Consider the following 26,020-nt stretch of genomic DNA (forward strand, 5'->3'; position numbering starts at 1 on the left):
TGAGAATCTGCTACTTCAAGGACACCAACACTGTAACCTTTAGGGAAGGCCTTTTGTCACTCACCACCCAAACATATTCCTTCAGTTCTTTCTTCCTTCAATCCTAAGGAATTGGCAAGGCAAGCAGGGTAGGGGGTAAAAAAACAAGGGAGGGGCAACCACCCACATCTTGCCCACTGCAGGCTGCCAAAGCTAAAGCAGCCCAGGAGCTATTGGCGGAAGGAAAGAATGCTCTACTCAAGGAGATGCTGAAGTTCTATTGAGACTGGTCCATTGGGATTGCATATGACAGTGAATCTGCTCATCAATACCTAAAACTTACAGGAAAATGTAGCTATCTGTCCATGGAATCACCTAGGGGCAGGGAAGGGAGAGCCAACAGAACAGGTTAGGAAGACACTGATGTGAGAAAATCAAGCTGTTAAAGATTTCACCCTGCAGACTTGGAAAGCTCCAGAAAGAAAGCATGACAGGCCGGGCGCAGTAGCTCATGCCTGTAATCCCAGCACTTTGGGAGGCCAAGGTGGGTAGATCACGAGGTCAGGGGTTTGAGACCAGCTTGTCCAACATGAGAAACCTCATCTCTACTAAAAATACAAAATTAGCTGGGCGTGGTGGCACATGCCTGTAATCCCAGCTACTTGGGAGGCTGAGGCAGGAGAGTTGCTTGAACCTGGGAGGAAGAGATTGCAGTGAGCCGAGATCGCGCCACTGCACTCCAGCCTGGGTGACAGAGCAAGACCCTGTCTCAAAATAAATAAATAAATAAATAAAAAAGAATGCATGAGAAAAGTGCCACCCAGGTAGGGCAATGGGGCGCAAAAACACATGAAGGGGCAATGGCAAAAGCACATGAACAATGAAGTGGGTGTCCTGCTGCTTTTGAGATGTAGATGATGAACCATAGGAATGTCGTGCGCAGGGAGAACGAGCTACAGTTTACACGGAGGAAATGGAGGCGCAGAGAAAATGTAACTTGCCTAAAAACACTAGTGGGTGGCCCAGCCAGGAGTCAAGCCCACCATACTCCACTTAGGAAGTAGTCTTGAACAGGGGTCCCCTCCCAAGAGGTTGTTTGGGCATCACTGGTTCAGAGACACTGTAATCGACCACCCACTGTGTGGGGCAGAGGCTGCTGTCAACTTCCCATATCCATTCTGTCCCTTTCCTTAATAAAACACTAGAAATTTCTAGAAGACAAAGCAACGGTTTGAAGTTATCCTCCTTGGTATTACTCTCTGAAGGAAGAATTGATGGCTGCAGCTCCAAGGGCAAATTTTGAACTATAAGGTAACCTTAAAGATCAAAGTGATCTGGAAAACTGAAAAAGACTTATGTCTGGCTAGCCGCAGTGGCTCACGCCCGTAATCCCAGCACTTTGGGAGGCAGAGGTGGGTTGATCACCTGAGGTCAGGAGTTCGAGACCAGCCTGGCCAACATGGTGAAAATCCATCTCTACTAAAAATACAAAAGTTAGCCGGTCATGGTGGCAGGCGCCTGTAATCCCAGCTACTCGGGAGGCTGAGACAGGAGAATCACTTGAACCCAGGAGGTGGAGGCTGCAGTGAGCCAAGATCGCGCCACTGTACTCCAGCCTGGGCAACAAGGGCAAACCTCGGCCCAAAAAAAAAAAAAAAAAAGACTTGGCCGGGGTGGTGGCTCACACCTATAATCCCAGCACTTTGGGAGGCCAAGGCAGGCAGATCACTTGAGGTCAGGAGTTTGAGATCAGTCTGGCCAATGTGGCGAAACCCTGCCTCTACTGAAAATACAAAAATTAGCCAGATGTGGTGGTGGGCACCTGTAGTCCCAGCTACTTGGGAGGCTGAGACAGGAGAATCGCTTGAAATTGGGAGGTGGAGGTTGCAGTGAGCCGAGATTGGGCCACTGCCCTCCAGCCTGAGCAACAGAGTAAAACTGTGTCTCAAAAAAAGACTGATGTCCCTAAAAGTGTTTTGTTGTTGTTGTACCTGTGCTGGAATGCCTGTCTCTAGCTTTCCTTTAAATGAGAAAAGATACCATTGTTTCAGATGTTCTGTACATGCAGCCAATCCCTTATCCTAACTCAGAAGCCAGAATCCATTATGGAGAGTTGAACTTGGTCTTCAAAGTCCTATGTGCTTCATCCTAAATCATCTATCCTTATTTCTGTAGGCTGAGGAAAGTTCCTGAAGGTAGTTGCCCAGTTGTAGAGTGTCCTTTCAGCTCCATGACTATATTCTTCAGACAGGACTTGAACTCAGGAATCCCTACATGTTGGGGAGAACAGGATGCTGTCACAGCAATCAACTTCCAGACACAGCTTTGATCATTGGTGAATCAGAGAGTTTTGCTGTTGTTGTTTTTCTAATTTCTTTGCGGTTTCTTTTGCTCTTTCTTCCCACTCCCATTCCCCTGCCAGGGAAAAAAAAAAATTAGCCAGGCAAGGGTACATCCAATTCCCTTTCTTAATTAAAAGCAAAACATTTGGAAAGCTGTGGCACGACTGCTTGACGAACATTTGCAAGTTATCTCCAAGCACAAAGCCAACATATTAAGGAAAGCAACAGGGGTCGCAGAACACGTTCCAGGCTAACGGAGAAGGTGATCCACATTTGCAGAGGTGTCTGTCAACCACGGCTGGAGGCTCCTAATCCCCTCACTCAGAGCTGGCCATGCACAGAGAAAGGCTCATGTGAAACATAATAAACCCAAACTCTCCCAGGTGTCCACAGCCCAGCTATGAAATCTATCATCCCAAACTAACACTGCAGAGCACCTAATGGGTTTTAAGGAAGCATTCAAATAAATAATCATTTCCTGGTATTGGAGATTGGATTTCATACACCACAGCCCAGACCCAACTTTAATGGGAGACAGATAAAGAACAAGAGTTCTTTTTCCAGAAGTAAAATTTACTTCTAATCCACAATACATATGCAAATAGTTTCTTCCAGACTCTGTGATCTGGGAAAGAAAGTAGCCAGCTTGATAATAATTATTTTCTGACCTCCAGAGTGCTTGATATTAGATGTAGTAATGGTTGGCTATGGCAAATCCTAGGGCCTCTTTCCCTAGAAAGTGTTAAATAAGAACAGGTTGTGTCTGAGTCCATTCGTGTTGATATAAAGGAATACCCAAGGCTAAGTAACTGATAAAGAAAATATATTTATTTCGCCAATGGTTCTGAAGCCTGTACAAGAAGCATGGTGTCAACATGTGCTTCTGATGAGGGCCTCGGGAAGCTTCCACTCATTGTGGAAGGCAAAGGGGACTGGCATGTGCAGAGGTCAATGGCAAGAGAGGAAGCATGAGAGAGGAAGGACGGAAGGAAGGAAGGAAGGAAGGAAGGAAGGAAGGAAGGAAGGAAGGAAGGGAGGGAGGGAGGGAGGGAGGGAAGGAGGGAGGGAGGGAAAGAGGAGAAGGAGGAGGAGGAGGAGGAAGAGGAGGAGGTGGTGGTGGTATAAGGTCTTTTCAACAACCAATTCTTGCTGGAACTAAGAGTGAGAACTTGCTCCCAGGAGAATGGCACCAAGGCATTCATGAGGGATCCACCCTCACGACCCACCAGGCCCTAGCTCCAACAGTGAAATTTGGGAATCAAACTTCAATGAGATTTGGCAGGGCCAAACAACCCACATCCAAACCATAGCAGGTACACCCATGGGAAGCGCTCAACGGATGATGGCTATAACAACATTACTAACTCCCAAGACAAACCAAGTATTTCATCTTTACACAGTTGTAATTGTGAAAAATTAGACTTAGACTGTGTTAGCATCTATTTCCCTGTACCTTCCACTCCTGAGTCCTATTTCCAGCCTGGAAGTAAACACAGGATAAACCCAAACTCTTGTCCCCATCGTGGTCTGTATTATTCCATTCTCATGCAGCTAATAAAGACATATCCAAGACTGGCTAATTTATTTTAAAAAGAGGCTTAATTGACTCACAGTTTCACACAGCTGGGGAGACCTCAGGAAACTTACAATCATGGCAGAAGGTGAGGCAAACATGTCCTTCTTCATATGGTGGCAGGAGAGAGATATGCCAAGCAAAGAGGGAAAAGCCCCATATAAAACTATCAGATCTCATGAGAACTCACACACTATTATGAGAACAGCAGAATGAGGGTAACTGCCCCCATGATTCAACTGTCTCCCACCGAGTCCCTCCCATGACATATGAGGATGATGGGAACTACAGTTCAAGGTGAGATTTGGGTGGTGACACAGCCAAACCACATCAGTGGTCCTTCCAAGACATAAAGCAGTTTATATCACTTGTGTCTTCTTTTGTCCAGTCTGAAAGGTTCAATCATCTTGACCTGAAAGGTCAAGCTACTGCTCCCATGGCTTAATTTCCAGTCCAGTCTGCTGAGGTTCTTGTCTGAAAACCCCGGGGCGTGGCAGTCTCTTCTACCTTGTAGCCCCTTGGATACCTGGGAGATATCTGAAGAGTGCACTCCTCCAGGTGTGGACAAGCACCTGCAGATGAAGTAGCTTGTTCCAAAAGGAATGGCTTCACAAGGATGGCTTAGACTTGCAAGCTACCTCGTACCTTGTAGAGGAGGTAGGAGGTAAACAGTGACTATTTCTTGAATCGATATATGACTGAAAGATTAAGCCTATTGATTTAAAACCCACATTCTTTTTCCCACATCTGAATATACTTTCATCATTTCTTTGGGGGACCTCATCTCTGGACTCTACTTAGGTCCCTATTTCTACTCATTTCATCTTGTTTGAGCTAACAGGAATTCTAGTCTGTTGAGATCCTTTGATTTAGTGACTCAATCATTCCAGAAATGACCTGTCCCTCCCAGGCTCATGTCAACTACAGATTGTCATCTGACCAATATACTCCTCTGAACAACTAATTAGATTATATATGGCTTATAATCATATTACAAGTTTTTTTTTTTTTTAATGTCAGTAGCAGAATGATCCATCCTTTTTATTTGTAAAGTGTGAACAGAAAGCTACTACATTCTACATGACTTCAGGACATTTACAAAGAGTTATTTTCACCTTGAGAAGAAACTGGATAAAAATAAATGTCTGCCCTATTGTAAGGTTTTTTTTTTTTTTAAAGCAGGTAAAATATCCTCTGCCTAGTCTTCTCCGGATGGAGGGCATCATAAATTGAATTGTCTCTCCTCCAAATTAATATGTGGATGTCCCAACTCACACTAACTCAGAATGTGAGCTTATTTGGAAATTGGGTGGTTTGCAGATACAATTAGCTAAGTTAGCATGAGATCATAATGGAGTAGGGTGGGCCCCTAATCCAATATTAAAAGTATCCTTATAAAAAGGGGAAATTTGAACACAGACTCAGACATACATAAAGAGACGATGATGTCAAGAGACAGAGGGAGAAGAAGCCATCTGCAAATCAAGCAGACAGCCCTGGAACAGATCCTTCCCTCAGAGCCCTCAGAAGGAACCAGCCCTGTGGCCACCTTGATTTCAGACTCCTGGCCTCCAGAACTGTGTGAGAATCAACTTCTGTTCTTTAGGTCACCCAGTTTGTGGCCATTTGTTCCATAAGTCCTAAGAAATATGAAAGGAAATGGGGCAGATGGCCAATCCCACCTCTCTGCTCAGCAGGGAACCATGCAGAGTCCTTCTCTATTTCAGGCAGGAACACTCACTAAGAGCGAGTGAAGGTGAGCCACTCTCTGCAAAGTCCCTCTTGGATTTTGAGCATCTAGAAGCCCAAAGAACAGCCTATGACAATAACAACCATATGAACAATTCAACAGTACACTGAATGCATTTTAGGCTTTTCCAATGGCCTCTTGGTAGATCCCAACTCATCTTGGGAAGTAGGTGGCACCGAAGTTATTATTTCTGTTCTGAGGAAGAAAAATTATACTCAAATCAGAAACTGGCTGAACGAAATGAAGCTAGACAGTGGTCAGCTCCAAAGAAGAGCCCAGAGACAATGGCTTCCTCTCCGTGTTAAGAGGCTCACACCACACTTGCTCCTCCGTGCTGTGCTGTCCTCAAACTCAAGCCTGTAAATTCACGCTAGGCCCTGTGTTCCCTCTGGGTCTCTCCCTATACATTCTTAAGGGGGCAGGGCTCTAGGGAAGGCAGGTGAGACATCAGCACAGGTACACAGGCTTCCTTCGGATTGACAGCGAGCATGTCAAAGCCAGAAAACAAGAGACTTCTGTGATCTCCCTCAGTTTACACTAAGAAGGAAGGTCAGTGACAATTGTCTTGGGTGATGTGACCTATGGACAATCATAATAAAAGTGATACGACTGCCTGCTAGAAAAAGTAGGTATGGGAGAAATTGCCTATGGAAAATGATCTTTGACTATTTTCTCCTCCGGATGTTGAAGCTGTCTTCCAAATAACTGAATTTTGTTGTACCCCCATGGTCACTTGGAATCCTGGTTTAAGTTCTTGGGATGACCCATCCTCATGAATACATTTGTAGCTGTCTTAAGCAAAGTGAAACAAGAGCATCTTTAAGGCCTTCCCAGTCCCTCCCTAATTTTTGTTGTGCCTCTCCTCTCTCCTTTGCTGAGCCTTTGCAGTTCAAGGCACCCTCACAACCTCCCTTCAAAAGAAGCACCCTCTCTCTCCTGCCACCGTGGATCTCTTATGTGGCACATCCTACACTGGGATTGCAGAGCTCAGCAAGACTCTGCCCCCAAAGAGCCCATGCTCTTGTCAGGGAAAAGTCATTATGGAACAGGGTTGGGGGTACAGTGCTGGGGGAGCCAGAGTGCTGGGGACGCAAGGAAAGGCGAACGATGGACGCTATGCAGGCATGGAGTGGGAAGAGAGATGTTCCCCATAAAGATGCCCTAGAGCTGGGGGCTAATGGGCAGGCAGAAGCCGGCCAGGTGAAAAGAATGGGGCAGAAACTGGGGGCCAGAGGAGGAAAGGGAGGAGGGACATGTGTGTTGGGTGGGGCTGCCTCCCGGGCAAGTCAGAGCACAGGGTCTCCCCTGAGCACTTTCTGGGTTACTAGGGTGACAGCAGGTGAATGACAGAATAGCAGGGTCTTGGAGGGGAGGAGGAAGATTTTACTTTGGGACATTTACAAAGATTTTACTTTGGGACATTTACAAAGAGTTGATAAGAAACTGGATAAAAATAAATGTCTGCTGTATTATAAGGTGTTTTTGTTTTGTTTTGTTTTTATAAAGCAGGTAAAATATCCTCTGCCTAGTCTTCCCTGGATGGAGGGTGTTGCAGATTGAATTGTCTCTCCTCCAAATATGTGGATGTCCCAACTCCCAATAACTCAGAATGCAAGCTTTTTGGAAATTGGCTGTTTTGCAGGTATAATTAGTTACGTTAGAATGAAATCATCATGGAGTAGGGTGGGTTCCTAATCCAGCATTACCAATGTCCTTATAAAAAGGGGAAATTTGGGCCAGGCACAGTGGCTCATGCCTGTAATCTCAGTACCTTGGGAGGCTGAGGAGGGTGGATCACCTGAGGGCAGGAGTTCGAGACCAGCTTGGTCAACATGCAACATGGTGAAACTCCATCTCTATTAAAAACACACACAAAAAAACAATTAGCTGGGTGTAGTGACACACACCTGTAGTCCCAGCTACTCAGGAGTCTGAAGCATAAGACTCGATTGAACTCAGGAGGCGGAGGTTGCAGTGAGCTAAGATTGTACCACTGCACTCCAGCCTGGGCGACAGTGAGACTCCATCTCAAAAAAAAAGAAAAAAAAATGGGGTGGGAGGATTTGAACAGATCTTTTGTGGAAAAAAAAATCTGAAAAGACATATATACAGCACAGTGTTAGAGGTCAAAACAATATAATGTATATAATGTATAGGGATATCCATGTTTTAGCTAAGGACAACTCAAAGGAATGGATTTAAAAGATCAAGTTCAACTGAAGAAGGACAGTCCTGGTGATGTTTCCACCTGAGAAACTCAGTTATCTCCCTCAGACGGAGGCAAAAGGGACTCCGAGGCCAGGCCTCACAGATGGGCCCCCTCTCATGAGGCAAGGATCACAGGCTACGGGATGTGCGGGATGTGACCACACTCTGGATACCCAGCACTCTGGAATTCTCCATCCAAAGTATTGGAATCCCCACTCCACTGACAGGACCTACACAGGCCTCTTCCCTGGGTCCACCCACTCCCCTGTGGGGCACCAAGCCATTGGTGTTCACTGAGGGTCCAAGCAGGTCCACCTTCTGGCAAGCAGGTCCCCTGATGTGCAAGCTGCAGCTGGAGACAGGAAGAGAATGAGACTGGCTGGGGCCATTTCTCCCTGGGCCCCCACATCCAATAAAACTCCAGGGAGGCTGAAAATTTGAACCTGGTTTCCCAGGTCCCTATGAAGATATCTTTGTCAGAGCAGGAAACAATATGAAAAAGAATACTCATACATATACTACATATTATATGCACACATACTATACATATACTATACACACATACCATACACATACTATACATATACACACACATATACTACACACATACTATATACACATTCCTCTCTTTCTATGTGTATATATATATCTATATTTATAGATCTATCTATCTATCTAAATGCAATCTGTTAATTTGATTAATGACTTAAAATTTTTTAGACATATCATGGAAGACTCCATTTGTACTTAGGCGCCCGGCTCTGCAAATATTAGGGGCGGGTCGGGAGGGCCTATGCCTTTAGCTTCAAGTGGCCAGTGCACAACAACCGAGAGAAATAGGGGTCAGTTCTCAGATTAACTTGTTTCCTGGAAACTGTTCCTCACCACACTCTATGCCCCTGGTCAGGCATTCTCAGCAGGGAGAGAAGGGTGATTCAAGGTTGAAACAGGGAAAGGGGACAGGAGACAAAGGAAATACGGGGCAAACACTTCCAACCCTAAACTTTTTTTTTTTTTTTTCGCTCTGTCACCCAGGCTGGAGTGCAGTGGTGTGATCACAGCTCACTGCAGCTCCAACCTCCTGGGCTCAAGAAATCCTCTCACCTCAGCCTCCCAAGTAGCTGGGACCACAAGCACACATCACCATGCCCAGCTAATTTTTTTATTTTTTGTTGAGGCAAGGTCTTGCCCTGTTTTTGTAGAGGCAAGGTCTGTTGCCCTGGCTGGTCTCAAACTCCTGAGCTTAAGCAATCCTCTTACCTTAGCCTCCCAAAGTGCTGGGATTATAGGCATGAGCCACTGTGCCTGGTCCTAAACTTTCAAATGCCTGAAACACATACAAAGGAAAAGCTGGGAGAAGGTGAGTCCAAAAGCATGAACTCAGTGCCCTAAGATGAAATGGAAGAAAAAAATCAACAAATACCATGAAAACTCTCTCTGTGGAAGAAAACTACTTTCATTGCAATCAGGGTTAAAGAGAAGTCCTTGTAGGTCACCCAACTTTGACCTTGAGGCATAAGTCTTCTTAATCTCATCTCTCACCCAGAGTGCCAAGAGCCAGATTTTAGGGTAAATATCCAGGTAGCAGGCTCTGAAGTAAACTGTCTCCGTAGCCTGTTTCTTCCATCTCCTTCAGTGGGTTTTCCAGACGTTGGTTCTGTGCATCAATCTCTTTAAACTCATCTGGCAACAGCAGCCAGGCACAAACCCTGCAGTCTTTAAAGTGGCACAAATTCACAGACTGAAAGATGTTCCCATGCTGCATATGTTCCTAAAACAACCCCATCCAAGCCATCCATCCACCCGCCTCCCTCTGAGCTACAAAGTAGTTTCATGAGCTCCATTTCAGTTCTGAGATAACCAACACCTTATATCACTACTCAGAGTCATTGGCTGGAGAACAGACATCTTTTCTTCCCCATTAAACATTGCTCAGCAATCCCAAATAGGGGGCACCGCAGAGCTGAAGCTTAGAGGTGAATGGTAAATTGTAGTAAGAAAGTGTAGAAACATCCAGGATCATTAATGCTGCATTAGCTCCACTTCTTGCCACACTGGCACTATGTTTTATCTTTCTGGACTGACCACTAATAATTTTCTAGCACTTTGAAAAATACACTGCTGTTCCTTGCAGCTAAATGGAAACCTGTAGAGAGCAACCAAATGGAGATCCTTGAACTTGGTAATGAATAGATGGGATTCTAGGTGAGAAAGAAAGAGGAGAGAAAAACATCAAGTCTCCATATTCAGAAAAATTTTTCAATGCCAAAGTTGCATTCAATTTAAAATAAAAGCACCAAAAAAACCACAAAATTCCCTTTTATACATAAGCCAGTGATGTGGTTTGGATTTGGGTCCCCACGCAAATCTCATGTCAAACTGTAATATCCACTGTTGGAGGAGGGGCCTGGTGGGAGGTGACTGGATCACAGGGTGGACTTGCCCCTTGCTGTTGTCATGATAGTGAACATGTTCTCATGAAATCTGGTTAAGTGTGAGGCACCTTCTCCTTCACTCCTTCACTCTCTCTCTCTTTTGCTCCATCATGTGAAGACATGTCTACTTCTCCTTTTGCCCTCTGCCATGACTGAAGGTTTCCTGAGGCCTCCCCAGCCATCCTACCTATACAGCCTGCAGAACTGTGAGCCAACTAAATATCTTTTCTTTATAATTACCCAGTCTCAGGTAGTTCTTTATAGTAATGCGAGAATGAACTAATATAGTAAATTGGTACTGAGAGTGGGGACATTGCTATAAAGATACCTGAAAATGTGGACATGACCTTGGAACTGTATAACAGGCAGAGGCTGGAACAGTTTGGAGGGCTCAAAGGAAGACAGGAAGATGAGGGAAAGTTGGGAACTTCCTAGAGACTTTTTAAATTGTTGTGACCAAAATGCTGATAGTGATATGGACAATGAAGTCCAGGCTGAAGTGGTCTTAGATGGAAGAACTTTGTGGGAACTGGAGTAAAGGTCACTTGTTATGCCTTAGCAAAGAGACTGGTGACATTGGGCCCCTGCTCTAGTGACCTGTGGAACTGTGAACTTGAGAGTGATAAATTAGGGTATCTGGCAGAAGAAATTTCTAAGCAGCAAGGCATTAAAGATGTGGCCTGGCTGCTTCCAACAGCATATGGTCATATGTGTGAGCAAAACAATGATCTGAAACTGGAACTTATATTTAAAAGGGAAGCAGAGCATAAAAGTTTAGAAATTTTGCAGCCTGACCACGCAGTAGAAAAGAGAAACCCATTTTCTAGGGAAAAAATTCAAGCCAGCTGCAGACATAAGCATAAGTAAAGAGGGGTTGAATGTTAATAGCCAAGACAATATGGAAAATGCCTCAGAGGCATTTCAGAGACCTTTGTGGAAGCCCCTTCCATCATAGGCCTGGACACCTAGGAGGGAAGAATGGTTTTGCAGGCCAGATTCAGGACCCCGTTGCCCTGCACAACATTGGGACACTGCTCCCTGCATCCCAGTCACTCCAGCTCCAGGTATGGCTAAAAGGGCCCCAGATACATCTCAGGCCACTACTCCAGAGGGTGCAAGCCATAAGCCTTGGTGGCTTCCACATGGTGGTAAGCTTGTGGGTGTTCAGATGGCAAGAGCTGAAGCTTGGGAGCCTCAACCTAGATTCCAGAGGATGTATGGAAATGCCTGGATGTCCAGGCAGAAGTCTGTTGTAGGGGTGGAGCCCTCATGGAGCACCTCAACTAGGGCAGCGCAGAGGACAGTGTGGGGTTTGAGCCCCCACAAAGAGTTCCCACTAGGGCACTGCCTAGTTGACCTGTGAGAAGAGGGCCACTGTCCTTCCAATCCCAGAATGGCAGATCCACAGACAACTTGCACCATGTGCCTGGAAAGCCATAGGCACTCAACATGAGCCTGGAAAAGCAGCCATGAAGCTGTACCCTGCAGAGCCAAAGGGGCGGAGATGTCTAAGGCCTTGGGAGTCCACCCCTTGCATCAGTGTAGCCTGGATGTGAGACATAGAGTTAGAGATTATTTTTGAGCTTTAAGATTTAATGACTGCCCTGCTGGGTTTTGGATTTGCTCCTTTGTTTTGGCTGATTTCTCCCTTTTGGAATGGGAGTACTTAACCAATGACTGTACCACCACTGTATCTTAGAAGTAACTGATGGAGTTTGATTTTACAGGCTCATAGGTGGAAGTGACTTGCCTTGTCTCAGATGAGATTTTGTACTATGGACTTTCGAGTTAAAGCTGGAATGAGTTAAGACTTTGGGGACTGTTGGGAAGGCATGATTGTATTTTGAAATGTGAGAAGGACATGAGATTTGGGAGGGGTCAGGGATGGAATGATATGGTTTGGATTTGTGCCCCACCCAAACTGTAATCCCCAATGTTGGAGGAGGGGCCTGGTAGGAGGTGACTGGCTCATGACGGTGGACTTCCCCCTTGCTGTTACCATGATAGTGAATATGTTCTCATGAGATCTGCTTGTTTAAAAGTGTGGAGCATCTCCCCCTTCACTCTCTTCCTCCTTCTCCGGGCATGTAAGATGTGCCTCCTTCCTCTTCACCTTCTGCCATGATTTTAAGTTTTCTGAGGGTTCCTCAGCCATGATTCCTGTACAGCCTGTGGAACTGTAAGCCAATTAAATCTCTTTTCCTTATAAATCACCCAGTCTCAGGTAGTTCTTATAGCAGGTAGTTCTTTATAGCAATGTGAGAATGGACTAATATAGCAGAATTTCCTTTAGGGAAGGGTTTATTAAAACCTGATTCTTTCTAAGCTAATTGGAACCATACTTTCTTTCAGAACAAGGGAGACCCTTTAGAAAAGGGTTAAAATTAGGAGTCCATAGATTCAGGCAGTTTATAAACCTCCTGACATTTTATATATCATAATTATGTGTATCATAGGAATTTAGAGAAAGATTCCTTAAGCTTGATTGGATATACATGGCAATTGTAATCCCCAAAGTAAGAACTGCTATTGTGGACACTTAACTTACAACAAGGTGTGATAAACACGTGAAAATTGCTCACTGCTATTAGTCATCAGGGAAATGCAAATCAAAACCACAAAGAACTACCACTTACAACCACTAGGATGGCTATAATAAAAAATGCAGATAATAACAAGTGTTGGTGAAGACGTGGAGAAACAGGACCCTCCTACAATGCTGATAGGAATGAAAAATGGCACATCACTTTGGAAAACAGTCTTACATTTCCTCAAAAGGGCAAATATGGAGTTACCAAATGATCCAGCAATTCCACTCCTAAGTTTAGACCCAAGAGAAATGAAAATGCAGTTATACAAAAACTTGTATATGTAAGTACAGAGCAGCACTATTCATAATAGTCCAACAGTGGATACAACCCAAATGCTCATTAACTGATCAATGATGAACAAAATGTGGCACAGACATATAATGGAATATTATTTGACAACAAAAAGAAATGAAGTACTGATACACAGATGAATCTTAAAAACACTATGCTAATTAAAAGCAGTCAGATACAACAGGCCACATACTGTATGATTTCATTTAAACGAAATGTTCGGAATAGTCAAATTCACAGGGAAAAAAGTAGATGAGTGGTTGCCTAGGGTTTGTGGGGGAGGAGCTGGGGGGAAATGGAGATAACTGCTAATGGGTAGGAGTTTCTTTTGGGGTAATGAAAATGTTCCAAAATTTATGGTGGTGGTTTCACAATTTTGTGAATATTCTAAAAATCATTAAATTGCACATTTCATATGGGTGAATTGTAAGCTGTGTGAGTTATATTTCGATAAAGCTGTTATTAAAAGAAAAGAGTATATGAGCCTATTCTCCATCTAAGTGGCCCATTCCTCTACCCCAGGTCAGGGGACATTGAGAAGGCTTTGGGAAGGGACCAACAGGGGTGCATGGAAAACATGAGTTTGATCTGAAAGAAAAATGCTATTGCCTTCAGCCATCTCATTCTCACCCTCGGATACAGATTCCTCAACCAGGGAAGGCACAACTGTCTTTAAATGCACTGAAGAGGAGGTTCCCATGGAGACTGGGGAAGTTAGCATAAGACTATCTTCCATGATGATGAGGAAAGAATATGGAATACAATGTAGCACAGGCACTCGCAGACAGACCCCTGGCCAGGTTACTGTGGGACAGGTGCCCAAGTCCATAGAAGAGAGAACTGTAATACAGCAAGAGGGAAATAGAATTTCTTTCCCAATCAGGAAGACCCAAGGCAACACTGCTTTGAGGCTTCACGTGGGCAAGGAAGACATACTGGGCAGTGATACATGGATTTCCGCTAGCTGCTAAAGTGGCCCCATCCACTCAGGTCTCTGATAGTGGTCCTCTGGCCACAACTGTGCAAAAATAAAATAATACATACTGTGGCAGGAAATTAATGACCTCCTAAAATGTCTATGTCCTAATCTCGAGAATCTTAATATGCTATGTGGCATGGCAGGGAAAACTGAGGTTGCAGAAGGCATTAAGCAGACCTTGAGATGGGATTAACCTGGATTATCTGGAGGAGCCCACTGTAATCATAAGGGTCCTTAAAATGAAAAGGAAAGTAGGAGAGTTAGCAATAGAGTAATGCAATGTGAGTAAGACTCAACTGGTCACTGCAGGGGAAAAGGGGGCCATGAGCCAGGAAATGCAGGCAGCCATGGGGAGTTGGAAAAGGCAAAGAAATGGATTCTCTCCTAGAGCTTCCAGAAAGCAATGCAGTCCTGCTGACACCTTGACCTTCACTTTGGGCTTCTGACCTCTAGAAGTACAAGATAATACATCTGTGTTGTTTTAAGCCATTAAGTTTGTGGTCATTTGTTACAGCAGCAAAAGGAGACTCGTACACATCCTTGAACTCACTCTCTTGTCATTCAGTCCACAGTGACGTGAGCTGCAGAGTATCTTGGGAGGATTTTCCATTAGAGATCTGTAGGTTCTATGATGTTTCAGCTCCAAAGTCCTTTAATATGTCACCTCTGATTCTTCAGCTGTGATAGACACAGTTTCCCATTTTATAGCCTATAATAAATGTGAGGATTGGGACTGGACTATGGTCTCGTCCCTTCTGTTAGAATATCAGCCAGCTGGCCCTAATACTGGAGAATTAATGGCCTCAGTAGGAGTGAAACGGAGACAAAGAGAGGAGCACTTGTCTCAAGCACACGGCTATTACGTGGAGGAGCCACTGGGATTTGAACCTAGTTTAGTAGACCCCAGAGCCTGTGTGCTTAACTAATGACCCTACAAAGACTATTCCAGCCCAGTGAGCTGAGTTCCTGTTTGAGAGGAGTCTCCGAGCCTGAGTCTGGGGTTTTCTCCCCCATAGGCCATGGGACCCCCCGAGAGGTGGACATGCTGCAAGGAGGAGAATGTGTGCCCCGTTTCCAGGACAACACATGGCCCCACTCTGGTCCAGGTGCTGCTGGAGCAGGACCTGCGCTGTCGCTGCTCTCTGACACCAGCTCCACTGTCTCCTCCAAAGGCTCCCACCCTGGTGGGCTTTGCACCCACAGATTTGATGCAACTCACAGGAGTCAAGCATCAGAGAGTAGTGAGTGGGGGTTGCATATGGGGAGATTAAAGACACTTGTATCTTTCTTTCTCATGTAAGATGAGGACTGGAGTCAAAGCAAATTTCTATTTTCAAAAGTTAGGTTTGGTGACAGAGTGCAGAGCAGATGGATGAGGAAAGAAGGAAGCAACAGAAAATGGGCCTCAGCCGGGTGCGGCGGCTCACACCTATAATCCCAGCACTTTGAGAGGCCAAGGTTGGAGGATCACTTGAGCACAGGAGTTTGAGACCAGCGTGGGCAACATGGCAAAACCCTGTCTCCACACAAAAAATAAATGAAATGGTTTGCCGGGTACACCTGTGGTCCCAGCTACTCAGGAGGCTGAGGCAGCAGGAGGATCACTTGGGTGCAGGAGGTGGAGGTTGCAGTGAGCCGTGATTGCCTCACTACACTCCAGCTGGGAGACAGAGTGAGACTCTGTCTCAAAAAAAAAGGCCCCCTCACAAAGCAGTGGGGCTGGAAAAGGAAGACAGGAAATAGAGGTGGGTGAGATGGGAGCTGGTGATCAATGGGATTTGGTGACCAACTGGCTATGGAGAATCAGGGACAGGGAAGAGCTAAGACAACTATGGGGCTTCCAGCTCAAGGGTAGCTGGGCAGAAGGTCAGGACTTTAACCTAGAGAGAGGCAGAGGGAGAGGGAGGATGCTGAGAAGAAAACAAACATGCCGAATTAGGGCAGACACGCTCAGGGTGCCAACCAAAGTACATGTCTAGGCTTCTGGACAGATCCGGGTCCCTCCTCTCTTCCCCCTTTCCATCCGTTAAAATCCCTTGTCTCTTCTACTGTCTAATCCACCCTAGTGTCCCCATCCTCGTGGGCCCCCATGGCACTCACACCCCTATCCAGTTAAAGTCCCCTCCTCTGTGCTCCTGACGCAGTTTTTTCCACATCACTAGTGCAGCAGCCTTGTTCCCTTCAAAGGTGTGTTTTGAGCCCACCACGCAGCTGAAACGCCCCTGGACTCAGAAAAGGAAGAGAACTGAGTGTGTTCGGGAAGGTGACCCAGGGGAGCAGGGGATCTGTGCAGAGTCAGGGAATGGGGAAGAGAAACAGGTCAGAGGGCTTCAGAAAATCTGTGATGCAAACTCATGACGGATATGCAGGCAGGAAGGAGAGAGGACAGGAGACAGACTAACAGAAGGTAGGAGGCCATGGAGGCTACGAGGAAACGCACACATGCACACACATGCACACGCACACACATGCGCACACACGCACATGCACATACAGGCACACACATGCACACATGTGCACACACATGCACAAACATGCGTGCACACACAGAGACATGTGTGATTCCTCAAGCTCCCAGCAGGCTTCCAGCCTCAGGAGCTAAAACTGCTACCACTGATAAATGAAAAACTTAAACTCCCCGCTGGGAGGGAGCATTTCGAGTACCATTCCTGGATATCGCCCCCTCCAATTCTTCTGTCCACTGATACGCTAGCATAGAGCAGATGTGATCATTTGAAGCTTCAACAAAGAATCCCTTGAGGATGACTGTGTAAAGGATTTTTTTTTTTTTTTTTTTTTTTTTCTGAATCAGGAGCACCAGAATTAAGAGGAAGATAGCCACGCAAAACTCAACACCGTTTGTCAACGTGGCTACTATCCTGGCTCTGTCTTGGATAACACATCAATTTGGTAAAAACACACACAGAAAAGAAAAAACTTTCTTCCAACTATCAGAGCAAAAATCCTTTACTCTTCTGTCCAGCAACCTGAACAAAAACAAGGGAATTTGTGGCTTGGTTTCCTTGACAACCTTATCTTCACTCCAGGCACCATCCCCTGTCTCTAAGCAACAGGGCACACTTTGGAACTACCAGGAGGCAAAACCCAGTGCTTATCCTGAGTCTTTTAGGACTACACAAATCAGGGCAGAGCAATTGGTCCCTCGCAAGGTAGAGCCCAAGGAGCCCATGGGAAGGTATGTGGCCCCAAATATCTTCATCAAACCCCACACACACCCTGGCACTCCTCTGATTTCCTTATTGCCTGAAACTCCACCTCTCCACACTGGACCCATTGGCTTATTCCCCTGTCTGCTCCATGGCGACACTGACTCAGTCCATCAGGTGACTTCTCCCACATCCCCACTCCCAACAGGAAAGCCCTACGTGGCTCTAGTGTGAAGAGGAGGCTGACCCTCAAGAACAGGGCACAGAGAAGGAAATCTAGAATGTCAGTGGGACTTAGTGATTTTTGTAAAAAAAAGAATGAGGAGCCTGGAGAAAAGTGTTTGATTAAAAGAGAATGAGGGAAAATGCCTGTATTGCTATGTTGACATTTAAGAAGACTGTTTGCACCTGCAAACAGGATTCAGAGATTTTTTTTTCTCCCATCAGCATGCCCCAACCTCTTCCCTAACATCTCTGAGACAGAAAGAATGTCTGAGAATATGGAGAAGAGAAATAAACGAACCAACTATCTGGGAATGACAGCTTTGAACTTTAATCAGAGCGAGAGAAGAGAGCTGATGAGTGCAAGGCTCTGCAGTTGAAAAGAAATGGAATTTGGAAGTAGAAGGAGCTGACAAATAGTGCTTATAACTGCTGCATCCAATAATCAGGATAGCTGCAATTTATCTGGTACCTTTATTTCTCAAGCAGGCTCATGTCCATGACCTTATTTTATCCTCATATCACCTGTGAAGCACAGGGTGGAACTGGAATTATTTATCTCTTGGTGAAGCCAGTGATATCACAACTTGGAGAAGTCATTCTTACAAGCACCTAGTTGGTGATTTTCAAAATAAGATAGGAACTATAGATTCTGACTCCCAATGCTTACTTACCATTGATTATGGAAAATGTGGATGGTTTAAATTGCTATAGTAAAACTGTGATTTCCAAAACTTTATTTCATCCATGAGCTTTGAGATCATTTATAATTAAATGTTTTCAGTAGCCCATCAACAAAACAGATCAGTTTGAGATTCTTCTCCTTGTTCATTCTGTCTTAAAGAGAATTATTAAGAAGAAGCACCTGAATTCATTTTTGAGCCCTCATTTGATTTCCATTTATAATCTCTGCGTTGCCGAAGCTGTGGAAGCAAGTCTCCATGGCTGACAGTAGAGCTTAAGCCACGCAGACGGGCTGCAAAGATTAATTATCAGACTTAAAGATGCCGCTAGAACTATGAAAAATAAGTAGTAATAGTAGTAGTAGGAAGAAGAGGAGGAGAAGGAGGTTGGAGAATAGGGGAAGTTACCATGCTCTAGTAAACTGCAAGATGTTGGCGTATGAAAAACATTGGTACAAGATTCAAGACAAAATGAAATGGGATCAAGCATATAATCCCTACGGCTACTAACTACTGCATGAGTAGTAGACAAAGCAACAATTAGGATGAGACCTGAATGAGGACGTGGTGCTGCCCCTCAGGGCAGGTAACACCCAACACATGCAGCCATAGGCTTGTCTATTCTCCAAAGAGCAGAACCACTGAAGAAATGGGGGTCTGAAATGGCCTGCAAATCTAGGTGTTATTGGGAGCTTGGATTCATCACAAGCGCCCCTAGGGGCTTCACACACTGATTTTGCAGACTTCTATCCCTCCAATATTCTGTGGAGAACAACCTATTTTTTTCTCTCCTCTCCCAAACCCCCATGCTGAGCTCATCGCCTCTGAATTTATCTCCACATCAAGGAGAAGATGACAGCCAAAAGCAATACAATTTGTTTAATTCAAGTCATGACACATCCATGCCAAATGGAGAACTCAGCTGGCAATTACCACCCTGAAAAGTGGGACAAACAACAGAGCAAGGAATAGACCTAGAAGTACATTTACGTGTCATTTCAGCCACTGTATTTAACCAGAGAAAGAAAAAAGAAAACAGAATTTTGATTTCAGAATCCAACCCTTGGTTAATGGTTTTTTGCAGAAAACTAGTAACATTTTAATTATTTTCAACTCCACACCATAACAGCTATCAAGGGAATGGAGACAAAACAAATGGGGACTTATGAAATCCATAATTAATGTGCACTAAAATTTGCATATATGAATATGAATAAGCTGGGACCATTATAAGGTAGGCAACACAAACGTGATCAATTAATTAAACCTGTTATTGGCTGGGGCTTTGGGGAAAATGGGGCCACCTCAACAGAGGAGGGAGACTCATCAGCACATGAGATGATTCCTTGGTGGTCCATACTGCTTGCCATGGAGCTAGGTATTTTAAGAAACCAAAATCTTAGAAAAGCTACAATTTTCTTTACAGTGAAGCAAAAATAAATCTAGCCCTTGTCAATCAAGACCTTAATCGAGACCACTGTCAAGTTATAAATAGATTACTTTATTCCCTCTCACCTGGTCTCCAGTCTCCATTATAATCAAACAAAAACACTTTTCAGGCACTGTATCTGGATTAGAAATAGTCTGTGGCCGGCCAGGCGCAGTGGCTCAAGCCTGTAATCCCAGCACTTTGGGAGGCTGAGACGGGTGGATCACGAGGTCAGGAGATGGAGACCATCCTGGCTAATACGGTGAAACCCCCACCTCCACTAAAAAATACAAAAAACTAGCCGGGGGAGGTGGCAGGCGCCTGTAGTCCCATCTACTTGGGAGGCTGAGGCAGGAGAATGGCGTAAACCCGGGGGGGCGGAGCTTGCAGTGAGCTGAGATCTGGCTACTGCACTCCAGCCTGGGCGACAGAGCGAGACTCCGTCTCAAAAAAAAAAAAAAAAAAAAAAAAGAAATAGTCTGTGGCCACAAAACAAAATGAAGAAAACTGGCAACATAGGAATGAAATCACTTGTGGTGATTAATTAATGACCCTCCTCTCTTGAAATGGACGAAAGTGCAGTACAACAATAGGTTATAACATGGAAGAAGAATTCAGATATTCAGATATTCAGACCTTAAGAATGCACTCCATCCTTATCACAAAGCAGCAAATGAAATGCTGTGCTTCCTGGCAGCCAAAGAATAAAAAAAAAGTCTACACAATCAATGTCTGTCCTTCCCACAGAAAGGCAAAGCTTTTCCAGGCAGTGTATTCTAAAAGTTTTATCTAGGGGCATTGGGGGATGAGCAGGACAATGACTCTAGCAGCAAGCTGACAGTGAAGGCTCCGGTGATTTTCATCTGACGGTTAACATCCTTTCTTTCAAACCTCGGTTAAGTCATAGGAGGCTGTTCTGTGAGAGGGGCTAAGCTGACACAGACCAATGATGTCGGCTTGGGCTGGGGTGAGGAGAGGGTGTCTACTGGCAGATAATACATAACATCACAGGAAAGGATGATGAGCTAGTACTTTAGCTCTTGTGCAGCTCCTTCCATCCCCTGACATCAGACATCACAATGCTCTCAAGCCTGCTACACAAGTCCCAGTACAACTCGCAACCCACTTCAGTACCCCACTCAGGAAATAAGAAAAAACTCAGAACCAACAGGAGCAAGAGAATGGTATCACAGGATGACTCTGCAGCATCCTTTATTGATCAGAAACAATGCAAAAAGGCTGACATTTAAATTATTTTATTCACAATATATTTAGGACATACCCCATCTCAGCTGACTGAGAACAGCTCTCTTACACTGTCTTCCAGAAATGGGACTCCTCCCAAGGCAAGCTTGGGCAGGCACTACACAATAAACAATTTGTGAAGTTACTTTTTCTGCTAAGGGTCTAGGGCGGTGTTATCCAGAACTTCCTGTGATCATGGAAGCGTTCTACGTCTTGTGTTGTCGAACACAGTAGGCACTAGATACAAGTACGTGACATGTGGCTAAGTCACGCTAAGGAGCTAAAGTTTGCATTATATTCCAGTTTAACTCATTTAAATTTAGAGAACTACAGGTGCCCAGGGACTATGGAATTGGACAGAGCAAGTCTAAAAGATCTTAATAGGCTGGGCGTGGTGGCTCACGCCTATAATCCTAGCTCTTTGGGAAGCTGAGGCGGGTGGATCACCTGAGGTCATGAGTTTGAGACCAGCCTGGCAAACATGGTGAAACCCCGTCTCTACTAAAAATACGAAAATTAGCTGGGTGTGGTGACACACATGCCTGTAATTCCAGCTATTGAGGAGGCTGAGGCAGGAGAATCGCTTGAACCTGGGAGGCGGAGGTTGCAGTGAACTGAGATTGTGCCACTGCACTCCAGCCTGGACCACAGAGTGAGACTCCATCTCCAAAAACAAAACAATAAAATAAAATCAAAGATTGTATTAAACCGTGTTCTAGCCAATACTTGGTCACGGGAGAAAGACAACTGAAAGTTACTGGAAACTTTGATTCCTAATACAAAAATGTGTTCAAATTCTCTTGCTTTAGTTTTCTCTTTAATTTACATAATAGGTAGGAGGATGGCATAATACAATCGACGTGGAAATGAGTCTTGATTTTAACCCAAATCCTGGTGCAGCATTAGACTTTGACTCTGGCTGTAGCTTCCCTGATCTGAAGGTCAGAAAGTAGGGCTCAGGCATCTGCATGTCTGTCGCCTGTGCAGGAGATGACAGAACATCTAAAAGTTTCCCTGCCACTTTTATTTGGGATCACGGAGGATTCCCAGAGTTGCGATTTTGCCCTCTGGGCATTGGTGCCAACTCTCACACTCAAATCCAACAGCGTCATTTAGAAGTGTGCTACCGGCTTCTGCTTCAGTGCACACCAGGAACATGATATGTTGAGCAAAATGTCATCCCATGTAGAAGCCTGTGCTAATTGTAATGTCAGGCTTCCCACTGAGATGCTGATAATTAAAGGAGAATATTACAATGTTTTCAAACTCCTGCAGTAAATGAGAAGCATCTTCAAATGTAACCTGTTGGAGATGAAAATTAAAGCCATCTGAGACGTCCCCGTTTAAGACCTCCACAACCAGAACCAGACAATTTTTGAGGATCAAAGTAAGGTGAAGGCAAAAGTAGGTGGGTGGTAGAGCTTGGGGGAAGAGGAGGAGGTGGAGGGAAATTAATGTTTTCCAGGTCCTGCTGTGTTCTAGGAACCATAATACTCTTTATTTTTTTATCGAGACAGGTCTCGTTCTGTCACCCAGGCTGGAGTGCAGTGGCACAAGCACGGCTCACTGCAGCCTCTACCTACTGGGCTTAAGCGATTCTCCTGCCTCAGCCTCCTGAGTAGCTGGGACTACAGGCATGTGCCACCACGCCCAGCTAATTTTTGTATTTTTTGTAGAGACGGGTTCTGCCATGTTGCCCAGGCTGGTCTCAAACTCCTGGGTTCCAGCGATCTGTCTGCCTCTGCCTCCCAATGATACTCTGAATAGCAGATATCACAGTGGGTGGCCCTGCTTGTTGCTACTGCTGTCATCTCACTAATGAACTGCCAAGTAGCTATTATCTGCATTTTACAGCTGGGAAAGCTAAGACTCCCATGATCTCACCTAAGGTTACAAACCTACCTAGTAAAGCATTTGGTGTCTCCAGGATCCAAGTCTTGGCCTTTCTGCTCTAAAGGTTGTGCTTGTCCTATCCCTGTGGGCGACCATCTGCCTGGGTCCTAAAACATCGGTGGTGGTGATGGGTGTGCGGGGGCCTCACAGGCATTCATTTTACACGTCTCCCAGTGGTGGGCCCTGTGGACAGATGAGGCTTCCTGCCCAGGTTTCCCTGCCCAAGTCTCCTTGCTGAACTGAGCCCAATGCATCTGGAGTGAGAATCACACCAACATGGTGCTGCAGACATTAACATTTAATGTGGCAAGCTTAAAAAAAGCAAGAAGCGTTTCCTGAACTTCTCTGTAACTGTCTCTGAAAAACAGTGTGATCCATGGGAAGAAAAGAAACAGAGCTCACCAGAGCCAGACGCAACACACAGAGACAGCATGTGATTCAAGCTGTACCCATTACTGCTTGTGTGGCCTCGGGCTTTTTTATTTTTTTAATTTTAATTTTTGAGACAGGGTCTCGTTCTGTTACCCAGGCTGGAGTGTAGCGGCACGATCTCAGCTTTCTGCAGCCTCCACATCCCAGGCTCAAGTGATTCTCCTGCCTCAGCCTCCCGAGTATCTGTGCCAGCAATCACACACCACCATATCCCGCTAATTTTTGTATTTTTTTGTAGAGACGGGGTTTCCCCACATTGCCCAGGCTGGTCTTCAAATCCCAGGTTCAAGCAATCCACCTGCTTCGGCCTCCCAAAGTGCTGAAATTATAGGTGTGAGCCACCATGCATGTATAAAGCTAAAGTTTGTATATTGCTCAAAAAAAAAAAAAAAAAAAAAGCAGGGCTCATAGACACCCCCAAGCAAGTGCCACGGTAGGTGGGACAGAGGTTACTCCTCTGTCTCAAAGGACTCTGCTGGAGTATGGAATGAATGGGAAGGAGCTTAAAGGAAAGAACTGGCTTCAAAGAGTTCAAAGGTTTCCATATGACCCAGCAATTCTACTCCAAGGTATGTACCCAAGAGAACATAGGTCCATACAAAGACATAAACACGCATAGCAGCATTACTCACAACACCCGAAAAAGTAAAAACAACTCAAATGTCCATCAGTTGATGAAAGGGTAAACAAAACATGGTGTATCCACAGAATAGAAGATTATCTGGCCATAAAAAGAAAGACTTGCTGATACATGCTACAACATCAGTGAAACTTGGAAGCATCATGCCAAGTGAAAGAAATCAGACATGGAAACATACATACTACATGATACCATTTAAATGAAAGTCAGTCCTGGTGAGCGAAATTATAGAGACAAAGTAGATTAGTGCAGGGGCTGGAGCAAGGGAGGAATGGGGAGTGACTGCTAAGGAGCGTTCTTTTTTTTTCTCAGAGGCACTGTTCAAAGAGCATGGGGTTTCCTTACAGGGTGATGAGAGTGTTCAGGAATAGTGATAGGTTGGGTATGGTGGCTTACACCTATAATCTCAGCACTTTGGGAGGCTGAAGCAGGAGGTTCTCTTGAGGCCAGGAGTTCGAAGCCACCCTGGCCAACACAGCAACGCCCTGTCTCTATTGGAAGCACAAAATTAAAATTAAAAATTAAAAAGATAGTGATGTTGGGTACACAAACTTTTGGGTATACTAAAATCACTGAATTGTGAAATTTATTTTTCTTTCCTTTTTTTTTTGAAACAAAGTCTTACTCTGTCACCTTGGCTGGAGTGCAGTGGCACAACCACAGCTCACTGAAGACTTGACCTCGAGGGTTCAAGCAATCCTCCCACCCCAGCCTCCCAAGTAGCTGGGACCACAAGCATGCACCACCACACCTGGCTAGTTTTTAAATTTTTTGTAGAGATGGGGGTCTTGTCATGTTGCCCAGGATGGTCTCCAACTTCTGGGCTCAAGCGATCTGCCCACCTCAGTCTCCCAAAGTGCTGGGATTACAGGCGTGAGCCACTGTGCCTGGCCTTGAATTGTGAACTTTAAAAGGGTGAATTTTATGGTATGCGAATTATATCTCATTCTTTTAAAAAGAGTTAACAGGGACTCTTTCCTCAGTGTGGAAGTGTAATTGACAGACCTCCTAATTACCAGTGAGCTTGGGGATGAGCAAATGCCACACAATAAAGTTGCTTGAGAAAGAGAGAGACTGAGCAACAGATCATGTGTGAGATGGAGTAGGGTCAGTAACCATTTAAATACGACACTGACCTTGAGAAAAAAGAATGTCAGTTATAATCACAAGCCACAAATGTCTGTCACTGTGAATTGGCTCATCACGAAGAACTGAGGGATAACATGGAGTTAAGACAGCAGTGGAGGCAGGCAGGGGAAAGCAACCCATGAGATATGGACAGCAGCACTTCCCCCAATTCCCTGCCATCCCCACTGCACACGTATAAGCTAAGTAAATATTACGTCATCTTTTACTAACACCCTAAAACTCTCATTTGATGAAGGACCAGGGGAATAAGTTGCTGAACGGGCTCATTAAGACTGAGGAATTCTCCAGAGGCTCCAACATAGCCAGCCAGTGATGGGAAATGAGGACGACACAGCTGACAGCCCATGGAAGTCCCAGGGTGAGACTAAGACTCCACAAGACCCAGACGTAGACTTATAAAGGAATGCTGGCTGCTGAAGACATTTCAGAACTCAAGCTAAGAATCTCTGGCCTGCATTCAGAAGATACCTTTGGTCTCCGTGGTTGGCCAAATGATGGCTCCAAATACATCCAGGTCCTCATTCCTGGAACCTGTGAATGTTACCTTTCATGACAAAGGAGATTTTTCAGATGTGATTACCCTGGATGATCTGGGTGGGCCCTTAATGCAACCACAAGAATCTTTATAAAAAGGCAGAGGCAGATTTGGCATGGAAGAGAAAGCAGTGATCATGGAGGAACTGATTGGAATGATGTGGCCACAAGCTAAGGAATGCTGGTAGCCTGCAGAAGCTGGAAGAGGCCAGGAATGGATTATCTCCTAGAGCCCCTAGCAAGAACACAGCCCTGCTAAACCCTTGACTTTATCGCAGTGAAACTGATGTCATACTTCTGGCCTCCAGAACTGCAGGAGAATAAATCTGGATTGTTTTAAGCCACTAAGTTTGTGGTAACTGGTTACATCAGCCATAGAAAACCAAGGCAGTCCTTCATTCTGCTTCTAATCTGTCTAAATATTAAGACAACCTCAGTAAGATGATCTCTGGCATAAAGGAATAACATCTGTCTACTT

At 45.0% G+C, this 26,020-nt stretch overlaps 1 protein-coding gene and 1 non-coding gene across 8 annotated transcripts in view; both read right to left on the reverse strand.

Annotated features, from left to right (window-relative positions):
* Window positions 1–26,020, reverse strand: part of SLC39A11 (solute carrier family 39 member 11) — a 465,983-nt gene that overhangs the window by 166,169 nt on the left and 273,794 nt on the right. The window lies entirely within an intron of this gene.
* On the reverse strand, window positions 4,906–5,042 carry LOC111542606. Its single transcript, XR_002731609.1, has one exon.

Source organism: Piliocolobus tephrosceles, chromosome 16 (assembly GCF_002776525.5).
Source record: "Piliocolobus tephrosceles isolate RC106 chromosome 16, ASM277652v3, whole genome shotgun sequence".
In the NCBI taxonomy this organism is placed as follows: domain Eukaryota; kingdom Metazoa; phylum Chordata; class Mammalia; order Primates; family Cercopithecidae; genus Piliocolobus; species Piliocolobus tephrosceles.